Source organism: Varanus komodoensis, unplaced genomic scaffold, assembly GCF_004798865.1.
Source record: "Varanus komodoensis strain SLA01 unplaced genomic scaffold, ASM479886v1 scaffold4, whole genome shotgun sequence".
In the NCBI taxonomy this organism is placed as follows: Eukaryota; Metazoa; Chordata; class Lepidosauria; order Squamata; family Varanidae; genus Varanus; species Varanus komodoensis.
In genome coordinates, this window is record NW_025335941.1 from 34,986,178 (window position 1) to 35,006,678 (window position 20,501).

A 20,501-nucleotide genomic window follows, 5' to 3' on the forward strand; every position below is an offset into this window, starting at 1 on the left:
CTATGTTAATCAATACTTCCTTGCGTTCATTCTGAATTATTAAGGAGGATAAGCAAAATTAAGAAGACACCTCCCAGATTCTGCTTGGACTGTGCAGTCATCAGGTGTGCTCAGAAGACTTCTTTTCAGGGAGAAACATCACACAGTTCTAGTCTTAGCTAGCCTTTTCCATTCTTACAACTTGACATGGCAGATAAGGGCGGATTGTCAGAAACAGGCAGATGAGACAGCTAGTGACAGTAGAGAAGTCCAAATGCAATGGATCCTTCTGGAAAGGAGAAGAAACCTAATCCTTAGACAATGTCCAGAGGATGATAGGATGTTTTGGAGTGTGGTCTTAGAAGAAGGAGCCTGAGATCTGACCACCCTCTATACCCTTCACAGCTGGAGCGGAATGAACAGTGACAGCTGAGGTCAGCAATTTTTCTTCAGAGAGTAGGCAAAGGAGGCATTTCAAGTTGGCAAAAAGGGGGAATAACCAGAGATGCTGAGATATGAATTATCATCTTTAGGAACTAACAGCAGCAAGAGCAAGGGGAGGTATAGGTTTAGTTTTGTCCCTTACCTTGTTTAATGAATACTAGCCTAAATAGGGATTAACTCTCATGAGCTCTATAATTGGTTCTCCCTGTCCTTTGACTTGATGTAGATGTCACAAACATCCAAGAATAGAGACTGAGAAGCAACTTAGACATTAGGTCAGTACAACCTTTGGAGACTGGCTATAAGCATAATTAGCATTTTGTAAAATGAAATCGATACCATTTGCAGCATCAGTCAGCCCCCGCCTAATGTTCCCTGGACACAATATATCCAGCTTCAACTTAAGATTGGGATATTTCTAATCCTTGATTCCCTCTGGGAGAAAGAACTGTAAGCTGCAAGAGGGCAGACAAAGAGAGGATTCACCCATGCTGTACTCTAAATTACACCTACCCTAGGTACATAGAAAGCTGTTTTCTATTGAGTCAGAGCTTTGGTCTCTGTAAGCCTAAAGCTGCTGACATTCACTGGCAATGGATCTCCACTGCTTCATTTCTATGCCTAACTGGAGACATGAGCTATTAAATTTGGGACCTGCCACTTGTGATCTACCACTGTGCTTCTGCTCTACAAAAATTTCATGTTGACTTAATTCTGTGCTTGGATCTGCATAGGACCTGCTCCCATCATGTCAAATTTTTCAAAGCACATACTAATAAATTGAGGTGAAGTCTTCATCAGATTGATGACACACATACACATACACAATCAATATTTTTGGTTGCAAAACTCATTTTCTACACAAGGCTCATTGGAATGAATAATACTTTATTGGGAATACTGCTCAGTGTGGAATATTTTCTGAGACTGTTCACTCCTAAGCTACGGAATGGCAATTATTAATTGCTGCAGCCACCATAATTTTCACATACTGGAATTACTTCTGAAACAGTGTATTTAAGAAACCTCTTTACACACCGACAAGGGCTGCCTGATTGCTATTCTGGCTATGTTATCACAATGCATACCTCTTAGTAGCAGCCGCTCCTTGTTCATTGAATGTTCAAACCTTCAGATTCTTCATCTTAATCTTGCTAGTCAAGGCACTGCACCAAATGAATATTTGCTGCACTCATGCGCGCGTACACACACACACACACACAGTGTTTTAATGCATTAAGGCACTTAATCTTGCTCTGTAAAGCATGGTGCCCTGGGCTAACAAATGATTATGTATATAAATTAGTCCAGACATAACCATTTGCCACATTTTGAGCCTTTCTATGTGTTACACTTCTTACTGAGTCTTCTACAAAATAAAAAATGTGCATATATAAGCTTTCACACATACATTTAAGCATGTAAAAAGTGCATGTATAAGCTTGTAAACATAAATTTAAGCATGCATGTATGAACACTAGGTATGGGTAAACATTCCATATTAGAGTTCATCAGAGTTCTTTAAATTACTCCTCAAAGTTCTGTTCTTCTTGATCATGTTTCAAATGAGTGCACATTGGTTAAATGTGAAAATGCATTATTATAAAAAATGTGCACACTTAAAATGCAGGATTTTTTTTCAAATAACCCTTCAACTGTGGAATATGTGCAATTATACATGTGCATGCATGTTTATATCCATGGTTGTGGTTTGGGGTTGTTAAATGTTTCGTGCAATGACATTGAGGAACATCCTGAGGAATCGTTTTGCACAGACATGAACAGAACATGCAATAGAAAAAACGGTGCCCATATAGAGCTAGCAGTCATTCACCAGAATCTAAAGAGGGTTATTTTTTATTATTATTTTTTTAGTGTTATGTAGGATGGGAGAAAAACTTTTTCCATTTGCTTTTTTGAAACTGCTTGTATTGGTTACATTTTTATATCACCAAACTGACAAATGCCCTCAAAACAGTCGACTATCATACAAACTAAATAACAACAAAGAATAAAAAATATTAAAGTACTAACATAATTTAATTTAATTTTAATTTTAAACTATTAAAACTTTAAAATATTGAAAACATTGATAATCAAGCAAAGATTAAATCCCTGATTAAATAGGAAAGTCTTAACCTGACATGTAAATGTATATACTGGAGAGGCCAGGCTGACCTCCCTTGGAAGGACCTTCTATAGATTGGTAGGAGAGACTGCTGAGAAGATTATTTTAATGTAGTCCTAATTATACATTTTAATCATTTTTTTAAAATAAAACATGCAAAAGCATACAAAAATATGCTAGATGAAAAAGCAATGAAAAATCCACTATAGTAAGAAGATTGCTTCCAAATTAAGTGCAAGAAAATGCATAAAAATATATGGATTAGGAGAATGTTCAAATTTGTTCCAGAGTTTCAAACAAACTTTTAAAAAAATCTTACAGCACAGAACTCAGCTTGGGATGAATCCTTTTGGATTCCATAACTCTAGCATCTGTGGGCTTCCTCTGTGGACTGGCTCAGCAAAGCAAGCCAAGCTAAGAGGGAGTCTGAAAACACTCATGGGTCACTGCTTGTGCAACTGGCAACCTTTCTCATTAGGTGCAACCACCCAATTGAGCAGCTGCAGGATGTGGAAAAGAGGTGCTGAAAGCAGGCACACCAGGCATAAATCTAGGCCACCAACCTCATCCTCTACCTGGTGTAGCGGTCAGTGGAAGCACCAGGCATGGAAGGAGGTGCTGCTTGCACAGTGCATGGAGCTTGATTCCTCATGCGCTTGCCACAAAGGAGGGAGTGTTCACCAGGAACTTGGACTCAGGGCTGCTGCAAAGTAGACCAGAGTCCAGGGTACTGAGCCTAAGCTATCTGATGTCTTCCCATCCTCAGACTGATTCCTTGCACATTCCTATGCAAGACACATAGAAATTAAGGACTGGATTTTTTTCAAAGTTTGAAACAGACAGAATATAGTAAAAATGAGAAGCTATCAAACTGAAACAACGGATGTGCAAGAGGCTTTCACTGGTCAGGTGGTCTGAAAGAGCACCTTTCCCATAGAGCCTGCCCTTTTATTCATATCTGTTGAGGACCTGTTCCTACTTCCTTCCTGAGTGTATGTATACTATGAAAACACAAAGGAGATTAACTTTGTGGTAGTGGTAGCCCAGTTTTGGAATTCCCTTCATCATTTAAAAATGTATAGAGAACCTCAGGATTGTTTTTAACATTTTATTTTACTGTCTCTTATTATATTACTATTGATATTGATGTTACTATTTCTTTGTTTTCTGCCCTGGAATATGATCTAATGAAGAATGATACAAAAATATTTTGAAGAAATAGATAAATAAAATGTACATAAAAATAATAAAGTGGTTTTAAAATTATTGTTTCAAAAGACATTTTTCCCATAGTGTGGGGAAAACAAAACAAAAACAACCCCCTCAAAAAAAGTTACCCTTCAACTCCCAGAAATAGTTCCATAGTTCCTTGGAACCTGGCCATTGTTTTTAATTTAAAGGGTTTAGAAAGCCGTAAGCTAAAAACATTTGATACCATCCACAAGATGTTCCATTTACTAAAGACAGAGAAAGGCTTCACTATGGTGAGAAACCATTTCTTCCAAATCTAGTAAAAGAACAACACTACTTTGTGGACTGCACAGAACACATCTGGAATCTCCTGGCTCCAGGCTTACACCAGAAAATGTAATTGCCTAGGCATCTCTCCATTACACAGTGGGTCTTCTTAAAACTCAACATTTATCATCCCCAGCACCTCCAGCACAATCTGCTCCTCTTACACTTCAGAGGAATAGCTTTACAATCACTCCTAACTACAAATGCTGAGGTTTTTCATGCCACTTGCTGCCAGTACACACATGTGACTTTTAAAGATGAAAGTTTCAGATGAAAGGCACAGAGAGTATGTGGAAGAGAAAGTGAAGGTCAGTCCTGACTGCAGGTAATTCCCACACTCTGGAATAACTCATCCTTGGGTTCGACCAAGCCTAGCTGCTTTTGTCACAAATAATAAGTGATACTATTGTCCAAATCCTGGCTGGTTGCCATGGACACTTGATGAAAAAATAAATGTTTGAACAGAGATCCCAGAATAGCTTTCTATTCTGCACTGTTCCTCCGACCTGAATGAGCCAGGATGGCTGGGATCCAAAGCTAATGGCACACTGGTATTTCATTGGCACTTTTCATGAGATGCACAAGTAGTAAGAGGGAAAACACATATGAGACAGGATGGAGTGAGTATGCCACGAATGTCTACCTTGGTCAGACAAGAGGTATGTCTGGAAAGTTTTTGCTGTAGACCTGGAAATGTGGAGAAGGAACATGGCTGTCCCATCTTATAAAGGCAGGGTGAATCCCCAGCCTCAGGCAGCAGAGCTAGAGCCAAGTATGTCATATTGCATAGTTTCTTCTGCTAGAAGGATGTCCATAGCTGTCAGGCAAGAAGTAAGTATTGTGTTGATAGTTGCTCCAGAAAGACCTGCTGGCTGTTCTGCCAGAGCCAATGGGAAATTGGAGGCTATGATACTCTCCAGGGCTGCTGCTAATCTGGTAACCCTTCAGCAAGTGGCCGGAGAGACCCCAGTCCAAGTCTCCCACTGTGGCAAGTGTCTGCTACCATGGCAGAATGGGTAGTGGGGCTCTGCAGAACAATTCCCTACCTATCCTACTATTTGCTCTGAAGATTCCCTGAAAGATGCTTTTGTGTGGATTCTGAATTGCAGTGACATTTGGAAAGATCTTCGGGTACAGATCTCCAAGATGGTAGAATGCAATCTAAATGCCTATGCAATGATCCTTTCTCAGAACCAGGCATTGTTAAAGGAGTGTCATTGAAGGCCAATTCAGTTTTGAACAACCATAAGCAAGAAGGGATACAATCCTTCTCCTGCAGTGCCAATCCTGCAGAGTATTTAGCCTGTACAGAAGTGGTAAGCAGGGGCTGATCACATTATCTTCCACCATGGTCTCAATTTGCACTACATCCTAAAAAGCATTGCATAAACTGGCAGACCTTGCCATGTTTCCATTTTATAAAGCTTTAAGGAAAACAGTGATCCAGATTTTACAGAAGCTTTTTGTGTCACGTACTAAACATATATGGCTGATTCTGCTTGTTCTGTAATGAATTTTTTGACTAAAATTTCAGGAAAGAGAAATATGGGCTGTGAGGAAAAGAAATTGATTCAGAATATCAACGCTGCCAAACACTTTCAAGTTCCTGTCAGGGCAAAAGCAGAAGATTTCAAGCAAGGGATTATAGCTGATGGGTTTTTCCAAAACATTCTGAGACACTCTTGCTTCGGATGCCACCTTCTTTCAATTGCCTTTTTATCCCTACTCTAATGAAGCTAAATTAGGCAAGTAGTTAAAGCAACTGCAAGCACAACAAGCAGTAATCCAGGAAAATCAAAACCAAGAGGAACAATTTTTGAAAAAGCATTTGATGGAACTAAGTCTCAAAATCATTAGAGGGGTATGGGATTGTGTTACCCTGCCTAAATTTTTTATATTTCTTATAAAGCAGAATTCCATGAGCTAGATTCTCCAGATGTTTTGGCCTATAACTTCCATCTGCCCAAAAAAACCTGGTCTCTGTCCAAGGTAGATGAAAGCTCTAGTTTAAAAAAATGGAGCAACTTAGTTTTGTTGGTATTGCTGGGGACGTGACCAGACTGTTGTGTTTGATGCCAGCCAGACAGGCTATGTCCTGAAACATAATATGTTCTTTTAAACAAGAAGCCACCTAACAGCAATTGGGAAACATGGAGAAGCCTAGGGGACTAGATTGGGAATGCAGATGAGCCACATTTGGCCCATAGGTGCTTCTGTCAGGAATACTAGTGTATCAGTTTTGTCCCTAAATGAATTAGGATAGTTTGTTTCAGTAATCTACAAACCAGTGATTTCTAAACCAGTCTAACTGCAATTTGTGTATATGGGGATGCTCTTGAAATCTGTTTAAACCTTTGCTCAACATTGGAGGAGTGAAGAACCTACCGATGAACTGATTTTAAAAAAGATCTTGGACTGTGCCGAAATGGACAGATTGACTTTGTCTCTGAAGGAGAAAGAGGATACATACTTCTATCTGACTTGGAACTCTTTTTATTATTGGCTAGAGAAATGGGACTATGCATAGATTTAAATATGTTTACGGATTACTATAAAAAAAAGTATGGAGGGCTGACACGGTAGGTCTGATGTTTCTGATGAATGATGATTTTTAGTTTCTTTTTGTTAGTTGGTAGAAAAATAATAACAAAACTTTAAAAAAAAGAAATCTGTGTAAACCTGTTGCTTGTGGAAAGTGCAGTAAGCAGGGTAATAACTTGGAACAGAAGGCCTGAACCATTAGTACTGGTTCTACTATATGGCTACCTATATGCTGACAAGCCTGATTAATGGTGCATATTTCAACCCTACATGACTTGGGAGCACAATCCTTGATAGAATGTCTCTCCCAACCACAATCTGCTCAGACACTGCACTCAACAACAGAGACTTTCCTCTGAATCCCCCTTCAAGGAGGTTCATTGGGTGGCCACAAGGAAGAGGGCCTTCTTTGTGGCAGCCCCCAAATTATAAAAACCTCCCAAATAATTCCTGCCTGGTACCAACTTTAGTATTTTTTGGCACCAGATTAAGAAGGAATTTAGGGGCCCACTGGTGTTTGGGGGCCGCAGGAAGGCAATTTGTTGGCAAGGAAGGTTAAATCTGGAACTGGCCATGTCCTTCCTATGCATACATTGTTAGCAAGTTGGTATGAGCATGTTTTGTTTATTTATTATATTTAAATTGCAAATGTGAGAGCCTATTCAGACAGTTATTTCTGTTTTACATAAAACTGAAAATGTAGGCTTGTTTTTTTTAAAGCCCACATTTATGACATAAGCAATATGCTGCCATGATACCTGAGGATACAGTAAACATTCAGTTTTGATACTAAGCCTAAAGAGCTATAAAATATACGTATCTATTATTATCTAGGTTGGAGCAGCTGAAAAGATGCACGTGCCAAAGCCACTGTGCTCTGCCACAACTAATTTGGAATACAGTGCTGTCAAGTTTCTGAGAGAGGGGTGTTCTTTCCAAATATAACCTATATAGCATACTAAGGAACTGCAAAGCTAACATCTTGAGTTTATAAAACCAATTTTAGCTTATCTTCCTAACTTTATGATTTTATCCTGACTGCTGACCACTGATAGACAGAGTATTAAGTGCTATGTCTCAAAGCCTATTTTGTCAAATATTATAATGTAAGTTGCACAAAGGCTGATGCATTTCTTTTGTCAAGTGACTTTTTGCCAAAAGCACTTACTTCCTTTCTATATTTTAAAGTTTCACTATCCATATTTTAGCAAGTAAACATTTTCAAGTTATATTGGTTTTCTACTTTGAGTTAACCCAACCGGTGCTATTTTAAGAATTAGGATTTTCATTATAAAGGTCTTCTTTCTAGTTCAAGGGGCAGGGGAAGGATGATCAGTTTATTCCTCAGAACAAAATTAAGCCCCAAATAAAAGTAATTCAGTATGCAGAGAGGCAGATAGAATGCTTCACTTTTTGTTCTTATTGCGCACAGGAACAAAGAACTGAAACCACGGCACATGAATGAGCTTGTAGGAGAGAATAAGACAGTTGACATGGAACTGCAGAGCTAAAGGGCAACCAATATGGTCTCTGTCATAAGCCAGAAGACTAATGTTTACTGGGGGGTTAGGTCTCTTCCATCCTAGGAAGCATTCTCAAGATGCATTTTGAATTGGAGTATAGCAACCTGACCACAAGTCAACAGTGTTTTACTGTGACATAGAAGGCATTTTGGAATAAATATTGTTTTTAAGACTTTGGAGCATACTCTACTATTCTGCTGAGATAGTTAAGATAATTATTTAGAACACAGGGGGGGTTTTTCCCTCTGGGCTGTTATAAAAGGAGAACCAGGAACCCTAAGGAGTGCTACAATGTTTTTAAATGATCTAGGACAGTGGTGGCGAACCTATGGCATGTGTCCCCAGCAGGCACACAGAGCCCTCTCTGTTGGCATGTGAGCCAAGTCACCCCAGCATTGCCCCACCTGCTGAGCATTGGATAACAGCACACAGAGGGGCCATGAACATGTTTGGAAAGGAGTAGCGGTGCCAGGTGATGATATCATGAGCCACGACTCATTAGCCGTGATCTGTCCGAGTTTTTGCATGGCTGGTCAGTGCGTTGCCAAGGCTATAAATTTGCTTGGACTGGCTGAGAGTTGTTCTTTCTAAACTAAAACCTCAGTTTTCAGGTTTCATTGCAGGGTTGGCACTTTGCAATAAATAAGTGGGTTTTGGGTTGTAGTTTGGGCACTCGGTTCCTAAAAGGTTCACCATCACTGATCTAGGACAAAACATATAAGGAACATCTGAAGAGAAAGCAAAGATTGGAGACATTATTGTGTGCTCTTTGCCCCACTGAACAGTTGCCCCATTGAACATTTTCTCCTAAGGACTGCTAATATCAGAAGAAACTGAACAGAAACTGAAGGCAGACCCAAATCCAATGGGTGGCCCATACATTTCCAAGCTTGCAATGCAATTCACGAAGCAAAAAAAGTGTTTGAAAAATGCACACATCATTTAGTCTACAGGAAAAAGCGTACATTTCCAAAAGTTGCACAGTTGATCCATACATCTAAAAATGTGCATGGATAGACTTTTCTAGTGCAAAAAACCAAACAAAACAAAACAAAAGCAAAGCTTGCCATCTAATGCAAGCATGAATCATAAATACCTTTGAGAGAGAATTCAGAGAACTTTAGTGAGCTTGCGATTTGTTAACTGGAATATCCTACTTAAAAGCCTCATCTTATTCCTTTGCCAAGGGAAGAAGGGGCCATCATCATAGCAAGTCAACAGGAACAATGCCATGGCTTAGTAACAGTATCTGCTTCATGCCAAATTGTTTCTTTCATTCTGTCGAGATACTCCCAGAATATCTTTGGAGTCTGCTTCATTATTTCATGTAGAAGCTACGCTGTCCAGCTCACGGTACAAAATTATGACTTGGGCATCATATTATCCACAAACTCAGTAGTCAGGAGCAGATAAGGAATTGTAGATGCCAATGCACTTTTAAAAGAAACTGAACCCTTCTAATTAGGGGATATCCTTTCACCTCTTCCTTTGTACAACGCAGAGGCCACATTTGGTAGCTGTTTTCTCTTTGAAGTCAATTCAGTGTTCACAATACAACCAAGACTTGCAAAAACACCATTTCCCCCCTTTCCCTGCAGTTTACACCAAATGAATCTGAGAAACAATCAAGGCAGACATCTGGCAGGCAGGCTGCAATAAAGAACTGAGCTTGAGATATTAAAGAGCTGGGGTTAGGCAAGTCCCTTTCTCAAGAGAACTGCAAACGGCATTTCTAAGAAAAGGCAACTCTGTTAGCCACAGAACAAATATGGTGCTAAATAAATCAATGCTTTATTCAACAGGTGTTTTTAATCACAACCTGGGTGGTGATTATATGCCGTCTGCATTCCTCACAGAGAAGGGGAGAGGCTTTCTCCCTTTCTTCCCAAGTGCAAGAAGCCTTTTCCCCTTGAGCCCTTTCTGAATTGTTCAGGAAGAAATATGATTGTACCTTCTTATCCAACTGCCAATATCTGTTAAAAGGTTAAAGGACTGAGAGAGGAGACCATACTTCTTTATACACTCCCCCCCTTTTTTTTCATATGCTTTTATAGAATTGCTTTGACACCAGTGCCTCTGTGTCATAGAATTTCCATGGAAATGTGTCCACCATTTTCAGAAGGCATTTAAAAAGCACTCGGAATGTTACACACACAACATTGCAAGGTGTGAGTGTTTCCCAGTGCTATGAGTCAGCTAAGTTTGTACCCTGACTGAGCTGAAGTCAAATTCCTTCCTCTTTCTCCATTACCCTTCTTCCTTTCCCCCATTTCTATGTTTCTATTTATGTACTTGCTGGGTTCTTTTGCATGCCTGAAGATTCCAAATGCTTTCAACATGCACCCACTTAAAGTGCAGATAAATTTATTTTTTTTGTTGCAAAACGATCAACAAGGGCACTTTCCCATTTGCAATCCAAGGCCTCATTACATTAGCTTTTGTGGAGGGGGAGAGAAGCACTATTGTGCTTGCTCTGTTCCTATCATGGTTCATAGCTATAACCTCTCCACAGTCTGTGAGGAGCTTATGAAACCCTATAGAGGAACAATGGAATATGCATTTTAAATTGTATGGTAATTGTCTGGTAATATCCTCTTTGGCTCTTTTCAATCATTGCTTCCTTCCAGACTGCCACTGTTGTAAGACTTTGTCTATTAAAATTCAAATTAGGTAACAAGGTGAACATTGCCTCGTGCTTTTTCCCCTTCTTTCAATATACAGCACTTCTCCCACCTTCCGCATATGCAGCCACACACACACACACACACACACACACACACGTATATGCTATCATTTCAAAACCAGGCATGTGTTCCTTATACTGTGTACGTAGGTTATCTTTACAACCGGCAGAAATGGAGCACTTTTACATCTTGATTCAATGTGTGTTCTCATCAAAGTGTCAATAAACTGTACAATGCATGAGGATTTTGGCCAACTTTTCTAAGAGATTAGGTGCATATGGAAAAGGAGAATTATCTTATTGTGGGTCCTAGGACCATGCTAACCATTTGCCACACCTGTACAGCAATGACACAACCCATTTTTCAGATTGCATTGCTTTGAAACACAGAATACATTTCCAAAATTCTGCAAGGTTGGCCAGACAGATTGCCAAAAATCTATGGGATGTCTTGTTGCTAAGATTAGGAGTACCCAGGCATAAAGTGCAGGGTTTGAGGTGCATGGAAAAAGTGTCCTCTGGTTCACAGATCTTTGTTCTGGAGCAAAGTACCTCCCTCCATCCCCAGAATACAGAAGTTGGAACAATCTGTGATGGACATACTCCATTTACAAAATAGTTCTCAATTTCTCCTTCATGATGGGCTTACAAGGCTCATAGCTTAGCTTTAGGCAAGTGCAACAACTAGCCTTATACCAAAGCAATCTCAGATTTGGGATAGGTTTGTTTTCCTGCAGCTGCAGTGATAAATATGAGATATTATGGTGCTATACAGGTGCAGCAGCAACATCAGAACTGGATTTTTTATGCAAATAAATCATAAAATCCCAGATAATCCATGCCAGTTTTTAAAAGCACAAGTCTCAAAAGTGAAAGCATAAGCATGTTCACCTGCATAGATATTCTGTGCCAAATTGACAACAATGGATGTCCAGTAAGAAAAACCTCAAAGTCCTACAAAAATTGTATAAGGATGTGCCCTTCCCAAACTTGTTGCCCAGCAGATGACTTGGGCTGCAGCTTCTGACCATTGGCCATCGTGGATTTACCAAGCCTGAACCTTTCAGGATGAACATGGAATCTGTGGTCTACTCTAAACATCACTAAATGTGAAACTATTACCCATGGCTCTGGATCCCAGATACATTCTTCCAGAGGTACATTTTGGGGATATAACCAAAAAGGGATAGGAATGAATGATCTGGCAATTTTATTTTTTATACTTTTAGGAATATATGAACAGCATCTTGCAATGATGGGAAAGGAAGTGGAAATAACCAAATTATCTTATTATCCAGGACATAAAGGTTATGTAGGTAGCAATCCTTACCCATAATGCAAAGTTTCATGGTCCAAAAGTAGACTATCATTTCCAGAATGATGGTCCCTTTGTAAGTAGAGACTGGAAAGGATCCCTGAGACATTGGCCAGCTTTTAGTCAGTAGATATGTGGCATAGCATATGCTTTTCTCAAACGAATTGAGAATAAGTCGAGCATGGTGATGGTTTTCATTTTACATAACACACCATACTTTGGCATTTTACAAAAGGAGAGGTGGTGAACACTAGTCTCTGAAGTTGAATCTTATAGTAGGAAAAATTGCTAAGAAAATTTCAGCTTCTAACTAGATCACTATTGATAGAATAAGCTATAGAGTATTTGGATATTTGCCTTGGATAAGCTTACTTTTCCTGGTGTTGATTTGAGTTGTTCCAGTGCCCTGTATTCAAGTAATTTGTGTTCAGCTATTTGCAGAACTTGCATGAGATACAATGATTCTACTAACAACTCTGAAATTAACCTTTTTATTGTAAGGAGGGTTGACATGAAGTAAAGTATACATCATAGTGGATGGCAATTTTTACTGCTCTTGATTAACAAAGGTCTGCGCTGCTGAAGACAGGCATGGCACAGAAGAGCTGACATGCTGGTCTGAACCAGAACAAGTCATCTGCCGCTCACGCTACATTGCATCCAGAGCACACCATTTCACAGCACAGTGGAAGGGCAATGCTGGCAAGGAAGCAACTGGCACATTGGGTTGATTGCTATATGCTGTGGAAAATACAATGCTTTTGGAGTGAACACCCTTCTTAGGAATAAATACTAACTGTCTTGCTGAGAACTGGCTGCAGTATATCTATATTTAATCAGCTTGGAGATTCTGAGCATGGGCATCTTGTTTCTGAGTGTAAGGATAGCACTTTTTCAGTGATTTAGGGAAAAAGAGAGGTAATATCTGCTGCCAATAGATTAGATGCGGGAGTACATTCCTTTTAACTATACCCACAACCCTTCAGAAGGAAAGCAAGAACCGCTTCCATCTGGCAGGGTCCTCATCAATCTGTTTTAAACTTGGTTTATAATTATCCCTAAACAGATTTCTCAAATTAGGTGTAATTTTAACTCCTGCTATCCTCAAATAGAAGAGAGATGTGAGGGACATGGGCACCACCTACTGTACAGCTTTGAGACACAATGAAATGAGAGTTATTTCCAGCATGAATTAAGAACCTCAACTAAACAAAGGAAAACAAAAGCACACAATTGCTAAATTAACTGTAGACTTACCAAAACAACAACAGACAGATCCCAGCTAGGCAGTCAAAGAAGTTCATGAAAATGATGGCTGTATTTTATAATCCTAAGAGCCTGAGAGGTGGCCACAGATGACACTTAAAAAGTACTGGGTGCATCAGAAGGGGCTTTGGTGGCAGGCAGCTCTGGGTAAGGCTAGGAAGGAATTCTGTCTGAAAATCTGGAGAGCCACTGCCAGTCTTAGTATAGGACAACTTTCAATAAGTCTCCCATATGCTTTGTGTCATATAGGAACACTTTTAATATGGTAAAGAATCCATGCATTAGAACAAATTCTCACTCTAAAACTTATTTAACTCAAAGTGTATTTAAAGCCACATGCGTGAAAAGTCAAAGTTCTGGAAAATCATACACACAGGTAGTGCCCAGTCACATATAAACATTCTTCATCTCCATTCATTTCAATGGAAGAATTGTAAGGATGGATTCAGTTCTTTAAACAGAATGTGTGGGCTTTAAAACACATAACTTAGTTTATGCCTATGAAGCATATTTTTCTTTCTTTAAAGCACCAAGTAATTATTCAGAATGACTAAGAACCCTTCAGTGTCATGAAGATTTTCATGATAAACTTTGACAGGTGGGTGGGAAATGGGCTGTCCATACATGACCCCATCTAAATGATGCTTTGACAGGTTTTTAGGAGACCCATTGAGAAAGAACACCATTGTTATTGCATTAATATGCATAATGCTTTCATACTCATTTCTTGTACCTTAGAAGCCATGAATCATTTCAGCATGCCTCAGAAGAAGCATGCTTCTAATCATTTTCATCCAATTAAAAGAACTGGATAAGGGTCTCAGAACATGAGAAGAGTCATGCTGGATCAGACCAATGGTCCATCTAGTCCAGCATTTTGTTCAAAAAGTGTTCAACCAGCTGCCCACAGGATCCCACAGAAGGCTATGAATGCAAAAGCATTCTATCATCCATGTTTCCAGGCAACTGGTGTACACAGGAACACTTCCAAAGATGAATATTATAGCTGTTAGGACTACAAGGCACTGACAGCCTTCTGCTACATGAATTTGCCTAATCCCTTTTTAAAGCCATTCAAATTGGTGGCCATCTTGTGAAAGTGTCTGCCATAGTTTAAATATAAGATGTGTGAGATAGCAATCCTGTTTATCTGTTCTCAATCCACCACCAGCAAGCTTCATGGAATGATCCTGGATTCCAGGATCTGTCTGGATATTATTCCAATATTATGGAAGACAGAAAAAAGCGTCCTCCCAGCCACTTTCTCCACATTTAATGTGAGGAAGAAAAAATTTAATGCTACGTTCTTGCCATTAGAGGAAATCAAAGTCTGATAAATTGTGATGGCAAATGTCAATGATTCAATTGTATCTACTTGGTCTTGTATGGAAATATGTGAAACAAACAGGGATTTTATTTTTTAATAAATGACCAATAATTGTTGTCACTGACAGTCCAGAAAATGCAAGTGCTTAGTTAAATTCTAAATGCTGCACTGGACTTTCCAATCATGCTCCCAATGCCTTTTCTAATGAGTGTCTACTTCCTTACACTGATGGCTTGGCTTCTTAAGCTTCACAGACCTTTGTTCTGAAGACAGATCTTATTAGCAGGCTGTGATTAAGCCTTGCCACAGCCACATCAGGTAAGGATCTGTTTGCTCCCCAGAGCCCAGTGTCCAGGTGCAAACCTGGCACTCTGTTTCTCATAACAGGAGATCACCTCTCACTTCCTAACCTGAAAATTTTACAAAATGTTGGAGAGAGGGGGAATCTTATGTGAGCTATTTGTAACTCTGCTTTGCCAGGCAACAACCTCTTCCTGTTTGGAGAACTATGGGAAGTGGAAAAAACTGGCCACATATCCAGAACAGGGCACAATACATCTGGCCTGCCAGCCCTGCTTTCCCTGTGTGTGAGTGTGTCTGTGTGTAAGTGGGGCTCAGTGCAATACCAGTACAATGATACATTATTAGCAAGGAAGAGAATTAGGCAAAAAGACTGATTCTGATCAGTATTAAGGTTCTCTAGTCACAAGGAGTCCCATCATGGGGTCTGCATAATCACTTTAAAATTAACCAGGTAGCAAATGAAACAGAGACAAGGTGGCTGGAATCAGAGCAGTCAGAAAACATTTAGTTGCTTAACAAAGGCGTACTTATATTTTAGCAGCTCTTCTTCATCTTTCTTATGCCTAACATGGTTACACATTCCAACCAACCCCAATTTTCCTGACAAGCGGTGGCAGGCAACACACAAGCTATGTCTGTTTCCCATCTTTTTCTATAAAGCTGCAAAACAAACAGGTCCTTTGCTGTAAAAACTGCAGTCAGATTTCAGCAACAAACTACTAAAAAGCATGTAAAGATTAGTTTGTTCTAAACATAGAAACATAGAAGCAGAGTGAGTCAGAAGGGGCATCCCGGGGCATCTAGTCTGACCGCCGGCTCCAGCCAGCTCCTCTCACAATATGCCCACCATGTGCATGCCTAGCCTATCCTTGAACACCCTCACCAATGGGGCCTTAACTACTTCCCGTGGAAGCCCATTCCATACCCTTGGGGTCCTGTCAGGAAGTACTCCCTGGCATCCAAGTTGAACCTTGGTTCCCTGAGCTTTGCTCCATTGGAGTGCACCCTGCCCTCCTCTGCAGGGGAGAACAGGTCTCTACCCACCTCCATGTGACAATCCCTCACGTACCTGTATGTCACCAACAGATCCTCTCTGAGTCTCTTCTTCTCCAGGCTGAAGAGACGCAGATCCCCCAGTCTCACCTCATACAACTTTCCCTGCAAACCGGCCACCAACCTTGTAGCCCTACGTTGAACTGATTCTAACCTGGTTACATAATTCCTGCCAAAAACTGAACACAATACTCCAGTTGCAGGTGCACCAGAGTCATATAGAGTTATAGTAATACCTCTCTCGATCTAGAAGCCACGCTTCTGGCATTCGCCCTCTTGGCCACTGCCTCAAACTGCTGACTCACATTTAGCCTACAATCAACCACCATTCCAAGATCTCTTTCACAAGTGCTGCTCTCCAGACACTTGTCCCCTAACCTGTACTTATGACACTCATACCTATGCCCCAAGTGCAAGACCTTGCACTTATTCACATTGAACGCCATCCTGTTGTCTCCTGCCCACCTTCATAGTCTGTCCAGATTCTTTGGATCTGGAGTACCTGCTCCTCAGTTGTGACCACTGCCCCATTTTTAGTATCATCTGAAAATTTGATCAGCAGATGTTCACCCCTTCTTCCATGTTGTTGATGAAAATATTAAACAGTATCGGCCCCAGGATAGAGCCCTGGGGTACCCCGCTTGTCACTGCTCACCATCCTGATGATTCCCCACTAATGGTTACCCTCTGCTTTCATTCAGTCAATCATGCCCTAATCCACCGGACAGTGCTTTGGTGTATCCCAAAACTCCTCAACCAGGATATCATGGGGCACTTTGTCAAAGGCCTTGCTGAAATCCAGGTAAACCACATCCACTGCATCCCCTCTGTCTACCCAGCTTGGAACCTTGTTATAGAATTCCACAAGGTTTGTCTGGCAGGACCTGTTATTGCAGAAGCCATGTTGTGTGGCTGCCAGCCTCCCTTCCCTATCTAGCATTATTAGATCTCTTGCTGTTATGAGCCTTTTCGTTGTTTTTCCAAGAATGGACACAAGGCAATAAAGCTAATGTTGGCCTTTTTGAGAGAACAAGTTCAGTGGCAAACTACTCCTTTTTTTGTAATATTGCTACCACACTACCAAATTCTGTGAGAATGTTCCTGAATCACCCACTCTTGTTTATAAGGTAGACTATTGGAAGGGTCCCATGGGGCCCACTAGGACTAAAGCCCTTCTCAGTGCAGGACTCCAGGTTAGAGCAGCCCTGATAGATGGATGTCCAACTGAATCTAAATGCCTTCAAGTGTGGAAGAGCCCACCACCTTCTTAGGTCATTGGTGAGCTCCATGACTGAGTGGAGCATATAACCAGGAACTCTCAGGTCTGCAGTGCAAAGCTCTAACCACTCCACTAAAATTCTGGGCAGAAAAAACTTAAGTCCATGGAATCTGTGCAAGTTCTTGTGGAAAGTCAGTGAGTTGTGGAATCTATGGGTTGGATTCATAAAGATGCAAATTTGTTGGAGGCCATTGCAAATTCCTTTAACTTTACCTTTACTTATCTTTGCTATGTGTTTTAAGAATCATGCAAGTAACTAATATGAATTAGAAATTGTGAGATGGGAAAAAAATAGATAAGATCTATGCTGTCCTTTCTCTCACAGAAGGTCAGAAGGATGGAGCAGAAAAAAAGGAGGCTGCAGAGAGAGAGTAAAGAATTGCAAAGAGGAGAAATGGTCTGTATCCTCTCTGGTTCAGACTGTTCTGTATTATTTAACAAAATTCTTTAACTTGCACAGCTTTGTAGAGCCAGGTGTTTTAACTGTTCATTTATCATTCTTATCTCCATATATGTAAAGAATAAAAGAAACACCTATTATGTTTCAAGATTCCAGATCTGCAACACATGAAAGAGAGAACTTTTTACTAGGTACTAAGAAAAGTCTGAAGAATATGTCAGTTCACATCACTTCATTCCTACTGGTATATTTTTTCTGTGTTAGATGTAGTGCCCATACTTTTGTACTTTAGATATCATAGAGAAATAAAAGAAAAAATATATTCAATGAAATGTTGGAAAAAATAAGGAAATTGATGTTTGCATCAAATTGTTTTTATTTATTTAAAAGATTCATGAGCCACCTTTTATAGTAAACCATCCAAAGGTGGCATATAGAGGAGTGTAACAACCACTGATATAATAAAAAATTGTGAGTTTTAAGTAAGCAAGGAATGGAAGAGGCAAGGAATGGAAATAGCATGGGATAAAGTCTGATGAAAATTTGGGCCACATCGAAGTTTTTGTATGGAAGGAAACTGTGTTCCTGATTGTATGAGCCCTTTCCATTAGGTGCTTTAGGGTGAGAGATCTGACCCTTGAGGGCAGCTCCTGTGATATCGCCACCTTTCAGTTTTACACTGAGACACCTTGGGAAGACTTTTCCTGTCACCCTCGTCTGGAGCTGCAAATTTCAATGTGTTGAGGTGAGTCAGCCTCAAAGGAGATCTATATTTCCATTTCAGGCTGAAAAGATCAAAATTAACCATGGATATATTTATTATTTTTGGTTTCTCTTGGTTTCTTATATTCAAATCTTAACTTTGTTTTTCCCCCAAATTTTGAAAATTTTCCAATCTGTTTGGAATTGCTCATCCTGAATTTTGATGTTTTTATTTCAATTTACAAAATCATGAAATAGACATATCTTTTTCCTGCAACTCTTAAGGAATGTTTTAATAAGTAATTTTGCCTGATACACATTTTTGCAAACAATTTACCTAATATAACCATTCTCTGCATTGATCCATTCATTTTGCAAACAGTTTTGATTAAGGACTTCTTCAACAAAATTCAAAGAAGTGTGAAACATACCTGAATTTCTGTTTGTATTCTGGGGTGATATTGTAAAATGAGGCAAATTCACATTGAAAAGTAAATCCAATGAAATTCTGTCCAATTACTAATAAAAATGAACCACTAAACCCAAGTGTATCATATACAAATCAGCCCAATGCAACCTCAACTTAATTATAGAACCCAATCAACAGGTGAGTCACCTCATAAAGATGGGCCTTGGTGGAGACCAGTTGGAGCAGAGTTCAGGCACCACTGCTGAGGAGGCCTTAACCAGGATGGCACCAGGTTAGTCACTGAATTAATGCTCATTTCAGAGTATGGACAGGCTGATATGAAGCCAGGTGGTCCCTCAGATTAACTAAACCCAAACATTTTAGCATTTTAAAGGCCTGAACAAGCTCCTAAATTGTTTCCAAAAACAGAGGCACCCAGTATAACTGGTACAATTTGTGCCACATGCATGATGCCATGCCGGGATTCATCCAGGTATTTGGGTAGATGCATTAAAAAACTTTTTAAAAATTTCTAGTCTACACAGTCATCGCATCCATTTCTGTGACTTATTTCTTTCACTTAAACCCCTGAATTTTCCTTTTCCAAGGAAATATTTGAGTTTACATTAATTGAAAAGGTATGTTAGAGAAAGTTCCAATCACATGACTAGAACAATTGGCACTAAAACAGGTAGGACAACTCATTTCACTGTCTTTTAAAGGAGTATTCCCATGTGGAACATATGCAGAAGTTCTCTTTTATTGAAGCTCTGCGTTTGAAGCCATGGTAAGGAGACAGGTGAAGAAGGCACAGCTAACCCTTTCTCCTCTCTCCATTCTCTACTCAGAATCTCATACAAACACTAGAATGTTTTCCAACCCACAGCTTTTCCCCTGTAGGAAGAAAAAGCAAGTCAGGAAGATCCATTCTGAGCATACACACAGTGGTACAGGCAAAGGTTAAACAATCACTCCTCCCATTGTTTTTCCACTGAATCTGACAATCTTATTAAAATGAAGAAGAAGTCGCAGCAGGAGAAGAGACTGTTCATGTGTCTCCCATATATCATCTAGTTTTGCCCTGACTTTGAACAAAATACGGAAAACTATACAATCAGTGCTACATTTCTAAAGGTTACCAGTTGATGATTACACTGTTACAAACAATTTTCCCCCATTAAGGGATATGACTATAGCAACACCCTCTACTTGTGTTTACAACAATTGAGGAAATACATGGTCCTCATGTCTAGTAGCCATTGCAAGTCTTATCCTGTATGGTGGTTGTTGTTAACATTCTGTACCGCCCAACAGCAAAAGCTTTATTGGTGACTTACAAAAGATTTGTCCTGTGAACATGTGGTAGCAAATTCCATGGTTTAACTATGTGCTGTGTGGAAATGTCCTTCCATCCTGAATCTTCCAGCATTCATCTTCACCAGCCGACCATGAATTCTAGTTTTATGAGAGAGAGAGAGAGAGAGAGAGAGAGAGAGAGAGAGAGAGAGAGAGAGGGTCCTTATCCATTTTCTCCATGCATACATAATTTTATACTCTTCAAAGTAGATTAGATACTTTCTTTCTAAGAAAAAATTAAGTTCCACAGGTGGCCTAGTTTAGGGATAAACTCC